Raw genomic sequence first — 7,304 nt, forward strand, 5'->3', positions numbered from 1 at the left:
TGTTATGAGGATTAAATGAGATGCTGCCTGTAATGCACTCACAAGAGCAGCTGGCTGATGCAATCCGTGCTTGATCGCTCATTATTTTCTCCTTTGTTGGTGCCTCCCAGTCATAACCTTCTAGAGTTAAAATACTTTAGTTTAACCCAATGTAAGTAAGCTTGGTCTAGCTTTTAAAATTTACGAGGGCCAGGCATGGTGGCTCACACCTGAAATCCCACCAGTTTGAGAAGCCAAGGCAGGAGGATTGCTTGAGCCTAGCAGTTTGAGACCAAACTCGGCAACATGGCAAGACCTTATCTCTACAAAATATTTAAAAATTAGCTGGATATGGTGGTCCACACTTGTGTTCTCAGTTCTCAGCTACTTGGGTGGCTGAGGAGGGAGAATAGCTTGTGCCTGAGAGGTCAAGTCTGCAGTAAGCCATATTCACGCCACTGTACTCCAGACTGGGCGACACAGTAATACCCTGTCTCGAAAAAAGAGAGAGAGAAGGTGGGCAGAAGGGAGGAAGGGAGGGAGGGAGGAATTTATGTAGCCACTTGTCAGCTTCCTAAACTTCAAGATCTAACTCATATTTTTCCCCAGTTGACTAATTTAAAGATGAGCTACCCTCTCAATTGCTGATGCACAGACCTATGACTCTGTATCCCTCAGGACACCTACTTATTATTGGACAAAATCTAATTAGGCAACTAAACTCAAAGGAAGTATCTAAGGAGAAGCCCACCAGCCTCTAAATAATCACTGCCTTTTCATTCTATGCATATTAAAATTTGCAATAGAAATGAGATCAGTATCATGTATATTCTTAGTTTAGAATATTCAAGTGGCACATTTCTTCAGATTTAACGTGTACAGTATTTTAAACAATAGTTGTTTGACAGAAGATGCCAAACTCTTTTTATGTAGATGTTGCTTTCAGTTGCTAAAAGATGAGAAATTTTAATTACCTGGTAAAACATTTTCATCAGGAGCTTCTTGGAAATATCTTTTTTTTCCCATTTATTTATTTTATTGCATTTTAGGTTTTGGGGTACATGTGAAGAACATGCAAGATTGTTGCATAGGTACACACGTGGCAGTGTGATTTGCTGCCTTCCTCCCCATCACCTGCATCTGGCATCTCTCCCTTTGCTATCTCTCCCCTACTCCCCACCTCCCACCATCCCTCCCCTATTTCCCCCCAACTGACCCCCCAAATGCCCATCAATGATAGACTGGAAATATCTTTTCTAATACATAAATTGACGACTTGTGCTGTTTCATCTCTACTCTCATTACTGAAAATTATTTGAAGTTCCAAACAAATTGAATAGCTTAAAATAGATTAAAATTCTGGGTTAAAAAATATAGAAACTAAATTCATGCTTTTTGAACACTCTGTCCTTTTTGTTCTAGCCCACACAACTTCATCAACTCACCATTGATTGGGCAAGTATTGTGTTTGGTCTAATAGATCTGGGCATGAGCTCTACGCATGATTCCTCACAAGCATATAGGATTTCTCTTACAAAGTGAAAAGTAAAAAACCAATAAGGAAAGTCTGGTATTATTTTTGTCTCTTTTGTTAAACTTGCCATAGAGAGCACATGCAGTGATCAAAATTTACTCAAAAACCTGAAGATTTTCTCTAGTCTTTAAAGGTGTAGAGACAAAAGCTAGTTGTTAAAAATAAACTTAAAAAAAAAAAGAAAAGATAAACAGTTTGTCTCTTAGAAGAGTCTTATAAGTATGCATTATTATTCATTTAAACTGAATAGTTTTTAATGTTACAGATCTTATCTATGCTTTATATGGGTTCTGAAATTGATGGAACCATCTAATGAGAGATGCTAAAGAATAGAACAAATGCTGATAAAAAAAACTTGATGCAAAGCCTATAAAGGCATAATGGTGCAATAAGGTCATGTCAGCAATACCATGTTTGGAGATAGAGACAATTGATATTAGACTTTTGGATACCACCCTGCAATATCACCTAGGCTAGAGCGCATCATCACAATCATAGCTCACAACAACCTCAAACTTCCTAGGCTCAAGTGGTCTTCTCACCTCAACCTTTTGAGTAGTTGTAACTATATATGCAAGCCATGGCACCTGGCTAATAACAACTTTTAAAAATAACTATTATGATGTATTTCAGTCTTGAAATTAAATACATCAAACCTATGAAAAATATTCTAAGAGTACTCAGCACAAAGTCCTCCCTCTTCTGAGTTGTATTAGAATTGCTATTACATCATTTCAACATGTGATTTCCACATTTTAACTAATGTCTGTTATAGTTTTAAATTGCACTTAACTTTTCTCATATGTAATTTTAGCAAAATTATACAACTACATTCATTGATGATAAACACAACATGGTTCAAAAAGAAACCAAGCATGGATATTTAAAGATCACTTATAGCCTCTCTGAATGATGTAAAAGAGAAAAACATGCCATTCTGCAATGGAATCCCAGGGGCTTCCCTATTAAATGGTTCAGACCAACAAGTCGTATGTATTGATTAGGATAAAAAATGAACATAGACGTCATAAATGAGGATATCTTAAAATATGTAAATAGTGGGCACCCCAAAGAGATCTACCAAGATATTTAGAATAATTTTATAGTTATACATCATGAGAAAACTGACCTCCTTTTACGTGTAAAACATAAGAAGATATAAGGTAGCGCTCTGAAGCTGGAATCACTGCCTTCATTTTTAAGCTTGTATCCTCATGACACTCATGGGATCTTACTTCTCTGTAAGAGCTTTTTTGACTATTAGAATGTGGCTCAAATTCAATTATGCCTCCAAATAGCTACCCGGTGAGAAATCCTGTAAAATCATTTCTAAACAACCAGCTGTTATAAAACACAAAGTCCTTCCTCTTCTAATTTGTATTAGAATTTCTATTGCATCATTTCGACATATAGTTTTCAGATTTTAACTAATGTCTGTTGCAGTTTTAAATTGCACTTAACTTTTCTCATATGTCATCTAGGACCTATCAGTTAAAAGAGTCACTAAGAAAAGGAGAGTCTTTGAACATCACTATTTTTTCAGCTTCAGCTTCAGCTTTACAAATCACATTGACTGACAAGAATATTATTGCTTCACACCAGCATTTAGATGAAATTTTCTTTTAGTTCAGCCATGATGAGATGCTTATTCTCAGACATGTTTGTGATTTTTTTTAGTTTCTTTACATTATCCTATTAATCCAAATATATATTAGTAAACACACTAATAATTGTTTAATTGATTGCTTTTTTAGCTCCACCGCCTTATCAAAGAAAGGGAAGTTTCATTAATTTCTGGTAATTCTTTCAGAGTATCTACACGCACATTTCATCTGGTTCTCAGATATTGTCACTTGTTCACAACAGTAGAAGACTCAGAAATATCCATGACAACAAACTGGAGACCCTACTTGCCTCAAGGGAAAAGCTGGTTTGAACACAGCCTCTCCAATGCTTCATTGCCCACCATTCACCCTCAGGGTCCATTCTGTGGCAAGACATTGCATGTTCTCAAGGCAATGAGCGTGGTGAATGAATAGCCATGAGTGGCAGTATAAGTGCTAGGAAGGTGACTTAGCCCATTTGAACAATAAAATTGTATTTTAAACAGGTCAGTTTGTCTTGGAAATATTTTTTAAGGTTCTAACAGAAAAAGAGTTGAATAATGAAAACCAAAGTATGAAACACATCTCTAAAAATAAGGAAACTAGTGAGTCAGTTCCTCTCCCCAGATGGTCTGTTTAATTCTCTCTCACACTCTGAATATTCCTACTCAAGAAAAAACTAGGATCCTTGTTAATTAAAACATAATCTTATTAATAAGATAAACAAGGTCATCCAGTAAATTTCCTATTTTTCCAGAGCCATGGTTTTTTTTTTTTTTTTTTTTTTTTGGTGAAACACTCAAATTTTATTAGTACAGTGAACAAAAAACTTACAGCTCTCCTATCACACTGTAACATGGCATTCCACATAATTGTCTTTTTGTGTTTCCTTAAGTCTTGAAGTTCCTCTGCTATCATATCCATAAGCAAAGGCTATAATCCTTTAGGACTCATAACACTTGATATCTCTTAATCCTCTCTCCTAGGTTTTGCTCAGCAAGAAAAGCGCCACTCATTTGTCAATTCTCAATCACAACAACCCTATTATTTTATGACAGTAATAAATTTATTCTGCTGTATCTCCAACTAAATTATAAACTCTTGATAAAAAGTTTGTCTTATTCATTTTTCTATCCTGAAGTTTAACACAGTACCTGCCACAGAGCTGGCATTCCATAAGTACAGAACGAATTATACAAAAGGAAATGCAATTAAATCATAATAATGAGTAGAAAGTTCTTCAGCTTTTTAAACATTTCTTTTTAATCTATAAAGCTGAAAACACTTTAGAGTTCATCTAGTTCTTCCCTTTTGTGTTTTACCTAAGAAATTTGAGGTCTAGAGAATTTACATGATTTGCTAACAAACTGCTTAATTTTGGGAACTACCCCCATTAATTCCCACATCAAACTTCCTTTGTGTTCTTCATTAAATTTGAATAATGATTTAAATACTATGGAAATAAAAATTTTTTTTCTTTTTTTTTTTTTTTTTTTTTTTTTAGAAATAAACACTTTCTCATTAAAAATCACTCTCTGACCTGGCAGGGGAGATACCATGATAACAAAGGTGGTTTTCCCAAGGTGAGACATATCCATTGCACTCCGGATGTGCTGAACCATGATTTCCCCAAATGTGGAAAACTAGATTGGCTAATTTGTGGTAGTGGGGGACTGCATTAAAGCTTTCCCCTGACAGCAAAAAAAGAAACAAAGAAAAAAAAATCACTCTTTGAGTGCTTACCAAGAGCAAAGTACTGAATTAAGCTTTAAAAGGTAAATGAAAAAAGACAATTTATTGTCCCTCAGTTCAGAGAAGTTGTCATTACTGTGGCTGAATGAGAATTCTGCTTTGACTTGTATGAGAATTCTGCTTTGACTTTCTCTTTCCAGCCATCACAATAGGAATTAAGAAAGATAACTTGGGTATTTCTTCTCATAATGTTCACAAATCAGTCTCATTGTGTTTTTATGTAATAAGTGGCATAACGATTCATCTATCATTGCATATTACAGAGGAAGGAAGGAAGGGAGGGAGGGAGGAAAAGGGGAATGGAGAGAGAGAGGGAGACAAGAATGGAAGGAAGGGAGGAAAAAAAAGAGGGAAATGGAGTTATCTTCTAAGTCTTAAAACAAAGACCTGGCATAGTAATTTTAATTTTGGTTTTTGTTTTAATGGTTGTATTTTTGGTTATGTTCTTTTTCTATTCCCCTCCCTCCTCATTTATTTTTTTCTTATAGAGATAATGGGTGATTATATTCCTAACACTGCTATTAAAATTCATGTACTTTTCCCTCTACTTGGAACTTTAGAGTAAATATAATTAGTTAATCTTATTGATGTTTATTGCTCTGTTGCAGTAGCTCATTTAGATGCATATTTCCTCAAATGATTTTCTTGCCTGAGATTTGGGGAATAATTAGGTTATATTAGTTTAAATCAACAGGTATTATTCTTATAACAATTATAGAATACCTAGATGACAACCTTTCTGTAACAAACTTAAGGACAATTTATGTCATTTAATACTCCCAAAGAGATAAGACATTCATTTCCATAATCTGCAAATTATAGAGGAAAAGGGATATAAAAATATCAGAATGGACTTGGAGAAAATTGCTTAACAGAACACAGTCAAAGTGAGAAACATAATTTAAAAATCTGTGGCTACTGTAATAAGTACATTCAAGTGCATTAAACTGCCATAAAATCTATTGCATTTTAGTGGGAAATATGAGAATGATTAAAATAAGGGAATAATTTTAAACTAAGTTATCTTGGAATTACAAACACTTATTGAATACTTAATAGACCCTTTCTTTATAGTATGCACAAAATTAATCCCTATGGGAAAAATCAAGGTCTGTAAACCATTGTCATTAATTTTAAGAATATGTCAAATAGCTGAATTGTACTTCCTTGATCATAAAATATAGTTAAGGAACCTAAAAATATACATTCTAATAACCAATGCCAATGAGAAATGGCACACTATTACAGTTCCATGTTGTTCTCAATTTTTCTCTATTAAAACTGAAAGGACAATCCCTTGAAGTGAGGGCAACACCAATATAGGAAACAATAATATTATTTAATAGTATACTTCATTGGCAGAAGCTCATTACCATGGTAATGCAACTATTCAAAGCAACATCATTTTGCTCTTTTGTCTATGAAACTTATTAAAGTAAAATCTGATGTTAACATTAACACCCACTAGATGAAATTATTCCTAGAATTATAATTATGTATAATGGATAACAACAGCATTTTTAACTTAACATTTAAAAAAGTATAAAAGCAACACACTTAACCCTGTGTGCTCCTGGAGAAATAAGTTAAACTTTCAGCAACTCATCTCCTCCATTTCTAAATGGGTACAAACCTTCTATAGCAGGAAATAGATTGAGAAAACTCCTCAGACAGCAATAATGCCCTGTTTAAAAGTAGTCAAGAAACATGAAAAACTAAGTACCTTCTAGGGTGTGCAGCAAAGGGCTGTGGAGAATAATGGACTGATGAGCTACTCCCTGATAGCAGAATTGATCTAATCAATGAAGTCTCTGGCCCCACAGTAAGAAGACCTCGCAGCATTTGCCCCATGAGATTTCAAAATTAATGCAGACAAGTGACTGCTATGTGGTTTTCCTAGATCACTTTTTTGAACAGACAAGTATCTTGTTATTATATTGCCTTAGTCTAATCCATGTGTTGGTTGTATGTGATATTGATAAACTTATTAAAGCAGCTCTGGATTTAAAGGAGTGCATCCTGATTTGAAGTGTATGATAACATACTAGACTCACAGTCTGATACTATGATTAGATAAGATTTTGTGGGGCCACTGAAAGAGATGAATGTTATTTTGCATTTAAAATGCACATATATAATTTTGAGCAGAGGGTAGACTATGGTAGATTTGTTACATTAATGTAATCAATGAATGTCTCTAAGCCATTTGCTCTGCAAATTCCTAGTCTCTCCCTTTTCTGCCTTTGAAAGAGGCTCACTTGCTTAGACCAATGGGTATTAGCAAATGCAATGCAATGCAGAGAATTGAAAGTTGGAAGTGTATTTCTATGAAATACTTTCTAATTGAAAGTTCTAAGTGTATTTGCTGAGATCATTCTTGACAACAGCCAGTAGACCACAAATCAGGTAAGAGAACACAGCCAAGACTGACTAAT

The 7,304-nt window shown here is 34.5% G+C and overlaps 1 non-coding gene across 1 annotated transcript; it reads left to right on the top strand.

The window, feature by feature from the left end:
* Positions 1–4,649: 4,649 nt before the first annotated feature.
* Positions 4,650–4,811, top strand: LOC116545295. The gene has a single exon (XR_004266263.1). It is a non-coding gene; the product is annotated as a U1 spliceosomal RNA (small nuclear RNA).
* The last annotated feature ends 2,493 nt before the right edge of the window (positions 4,812–7,304 follow it).

Source organism: Sapajus apella, unplaced genomic scaffold (genome assembly GCF_009761245.1).
Source record: "Sapajus apella isolate SASKATOON/1434 unplaced genomic scaffold, GSC_monkey_1.0 scaffold255, whole genome shotgun sequence".
Taxonomy (NCBI): domain Eukaryota; kingdom Metazoa; phylum Chordata; class Mammalia; order Primates; family Cebidae; genus Sapajus; species Sapajus apella.